At 39.2% G+C, this 3,970-nt stretch overlaps 1 long non-coding RNA gene across 1 annotated transcript; it reads left to right on the top strand.

Moving 5' to 3' along the window:
* The first annotated feature begins 1,184 nt into the window (after window positions 1–1,184).
* On the top strand, window positions 1,185–2,788 carry LOC108166237 (uncharacterized). The gene is made up of 3 exons (XR_001776532.1): window positions 1,185–1,630; window positions 2,090–2,185; window positions 2,753–2,788. It is a non-coding gene; the product is annotated as an uncharacterized LOC108166237 (long non-coding RNA).
* The last annotated feature ends 1,182 nt before the right edge of the window (window positions 2,789–3,970 follow it).

Genomic DNA, 3,970 nt, shown 5'->3' with positions numbered 1-3,970 from the left:
ACGGCGCCACCTTAAGTCCCTGAACTTCACATTTTAACGGAAAAAAGCTCCACGCGATGTTAACGAGTAATGCGACAGTTTTGTAGAAATGTACTGAAGTAGAAAGTACAGATACTTACTGTAAAATGTAGTGGAGTAAAAGTAGAAAGTATCCATTACTAAATCTACTTAARTAAAGTACAGATATACAAAAATTGTMCTTAAGTACAGTAACGGAGTACTTGTACTTCGTTACTTCCCAHCACTGAGTATAAAGTACCTATTTTTCATTTAATTTAACCAAATCAGATGTTATTTTTCTTCAAAATCGCTGAATTTTCGAATTTCCCATTCAAATGGTTAGAAGCGAAGCCGGTGAGGCAGCAGCGAGCTGAGCTTCACCTGGGATTGCGCAACCTCTCGCTAACTGCACAGGTTGCCATTCTATGAGAGCATGCTCCTCCTGTCTGTACATCGCCAATAAAATGGTTAAAAGCATTTAATGTGTAAACAGATTTTCCATAATTTAGCTTATGTATTTAATGTACTGTGTTTTTATTGTCACCAACTGTGTGTGTATCGTGCTTCGTGTGCTGAGAAGCTATCAGAAACGGCAGAGAACAGATTCGAGGTGATTCCTGCCTCATCGCTGGGGGCGCTCATGATCCCAGACTTTGTAACTCCACAACTGCAGAGTAAGAGACAGTAACAGGGATCTAGCCATACAGAAGCTGCGCTGACACAGAGAGCGAGAAAGACATGGTTTTGAGTTGTACTTTAACGGTTTCTCCCTTTGCTGTTAAGTCACATCATTTCACTGATTTTTCATTAATCTATTTCCTCCATAGATTTCACATACCTCCTTTCGTCTTGTGGTTTTTCTTACCAAACGGTTTCTAGTTGTTTCTGTAAATCTGGTTTAATGTCAGGATCAAGTCTTTGCAGACCTAGAGAGAATAAGCAACACTTAGGTCTGCCACAGATATCAATAAATCTCATTGCAAATTAAAATGAGCTCAATAATTTCCATTTACTTGATTTCTCATTCTTTCTGGATGACTAAAGTCTTCAGTTTGGTTCTTTGGTATCAGCTAGCCCTTCTTATTAAGGACAATATTGCTCATAGAGACTTTATAATTCATTGTGGTTTCTGTTGTTTTGTTTATTTATTTTGGATATTTAAAATGTCTTCCAGTTCCAGTGTTAAAAATGTTCATTTAAATTTAAAGATTATTGATCTTTAAGAATGTGTTCTTGCATTATTATTTATATCACTTCAAAATGATCTCAAACCAACATTATTGTGTATTACAATAATTTATTGTCTGACCGGCRTAGCAGCACTTAAACCCMTGAACTGGTTTCACTTTTATCAATCTAATTTCAAACCAAACCAATGAGTTTCAATGGGATTAAAAAGTCAGATATTTAATTTTAAATAATCATAATTATATTTAGTCTAGATCACCACCCTCCTCCAGAACATCTGGTCTGCTGGTCCAAACAGTGTCTGTTTGTTCTCAGAGATACGTGTCATGAGCTGCTGGGTCACGTTCCCCTGCTGGCCGACCCAAAGTTCGCCCAGTTCTCCCAGGAGATCGGCCTGGCCTCACTGGGAGCGACGGATGAGGATGTGCAGAAACTGTCCACGGTGAGTGGGGACCAGTGGGCTGGTAGACCCACCCATCCCATCCCATGAAGACTATTTAATGTAAAGTATAGAAAACCTCAGGATTACTTTAGGGAAAGTCCTGCGGATGTTTGGACGACTTACCTCAGGCAGGCAGAAAATTTCTATAAAGTTTCTTGGTGTATTTGTTCACAGAGTTAATTTCTGATTAACTGTTTGATGATGACAGCGGATCAGCTTCAGTTTATTTATTTAGTTCTGACTCTTCATATAAATCCAGTTTATACAAATTCAGTCAATAACATCTGGGTGAACAGCTTCACAGCTTACCTGTACACTTTGCTCTGATTGGCTGTGAGCTGACATGTGACTTAGTGGTTCAGCATAGGTCACCACTGACTAACTGCAGTTACACAGAATGACCTGAGGGTGGCGCTGCTCTCCAAAAACACTGACTGGATGCTGGTGTTTCTGTTTCAGTGTTATTTCTTCACCATTGAGTTTGGACTCTGCAAACTGGACGGTCAGCTCAGAGCTTATGGAGCGGGATAACTGTCATCCATCGGAGAGCTCAGGGTGGGACACACGCCTCATCACTGAGGGATGTTGTTGTTCGGATCGATGGACTACTGATGTAGTCAGTAGTCCATCGATCTACTGACTACATCAGTAGATGTAGTCAGTACATCTACTGATGTACTGACATCAGTAGATGTACTGATGTCAGTACATCAGCTCCACAGACAACATTTCACAAGTAAGATGGACGTATTGTGTTTATATTGTGATTGGAATACAGTGGTGGAGAAAGTACTCAAAAAATGTACTTAAGTAAAAGTACAAATACTGTACACAGACAAAAGTGTACATAAGTAAAAGTCAAAGTACCACATTAACATTTTACTTAAGTAAAAGTAAAAAAGTACTGGCTTTTAAAAATACTTAAGTATTAAAAGTAAAAGTACTTGCTGAATGCATTGCCTAATCACTAATATCATTAAGTGTGCCGATCATATTTAATTTTAATACATTAGTAATGTGTCATTTTAATGAACAATGCCACAGATAAAGCATGCTTTTATTAAGTTTACTCTGTAACATAGTTTAGACTTAGATATTTGATTCTATGCATCATAATTTCAGGGATGGAAACATCTGGTCTCCTGTCCTAACAGCATGAACTTCACTTTTTTTGCCACACATTTATTTTGAAAGAAATCCAACTGGCAGAGGAGGACATGGAACCAAGGAGCCACGTAGCAGAGTTGTAGTCTGGACCACCGAACCCAAGACCAAATCAAAACCAGCACCCCGYKCTACATGACAATAAAATTAAGTGTACCTATCAAAATTGCTTCTCAAATTGATCTGAAAGATTCACTTTCCCATAAAACACCTAGATATTAAATACTTAAAGCTGACATAAATTTAACCAGTGACAAACAATTCAAACTCTTCTTCATTCTGTTTTGCTTTCATCKCTGTGCCACAATACACAGAGGTCTCCTGCCATCCCTAAAAAAATAATTGTGCAGACAATTATTAATGTCAGAAATAATAATTGTCTGCACCATTAAACATAGCAATTAACAACGCTCAACTATGAACACTGTCCAAGGCCCAATAAGCAAGAAGTAACCAAGCAGGAGGAGCACGTGACTGTTCTCATCCGCCCTCCTGCTGCAACGTCTGCCACCATGACAGGTGACGAAAACAAAGAGCAATGAGCATGCTCTGTGTTCTTATGTTCTTGTTTTATTTATTCGCCAATTAAATATAAAGATATTTTAATGAAATAAAAAAGCTACTGCAGTCTACGCAGAGCATTACAAGAACAAAGTGCTGAAGCCTCACTAGGACTTGGTCAAGATCCGTCCAGAAGAATCGGATCGTCCATGAATGTCATATTACTATATTGCACTTTGGTCACAGCGTTGCCCCATATCTGCGACATGTCAGTCAACACCTCCACACAGTAATTCAGCGAATGAGTGACAACTTTTTTTCATCGCAGATGCAACATGTGTTTCAGTCAATACAGCTAACTTTGCTAGCATCACGTCCACGGAGCTTACCTTTCTTTAAGCTTTCCTTCCAAGTGACGTTAAAAATTGGACGAAGTTCCCACCGTCTGAAAGCGAAGCGCTGCTGATTTTACATGTCACCATATCTTATGATTTATGCAGCGCTATTATATTACTGACGATTAGAGGAAATCACTGCGCATGTCTTGGAGCTCCGCATGCCAGTAAAGGGGGAGCCGATGGGTGACAACAGACACTAAGTCACGTTATTGCTTGGATTTTACGGCGCCATCTTAAGTCCCTGAACTTCACATTTTWACGGAAAAAAGAGCAACGC

Source organism: Poecilia reticulata, linkage group LG4, assembly GCF_000633615.1.
Source record: "Poecilia reticulata strain Guanapo linkage group LG4, Guppy_female_1.0+MT, whole genome shotgun sequence".
Lineage (NCBI taxonomy): Eukaryota > Metazoa > Chordata > Actinopteri > Cyprinodontiformes > Poeciliidae > Poecilia > Poecilia reticulata.
Note: the sequence above shows the minus strand (reverse complement) of the source record. Positions and strands in the feature narration are given on the sequence as shown.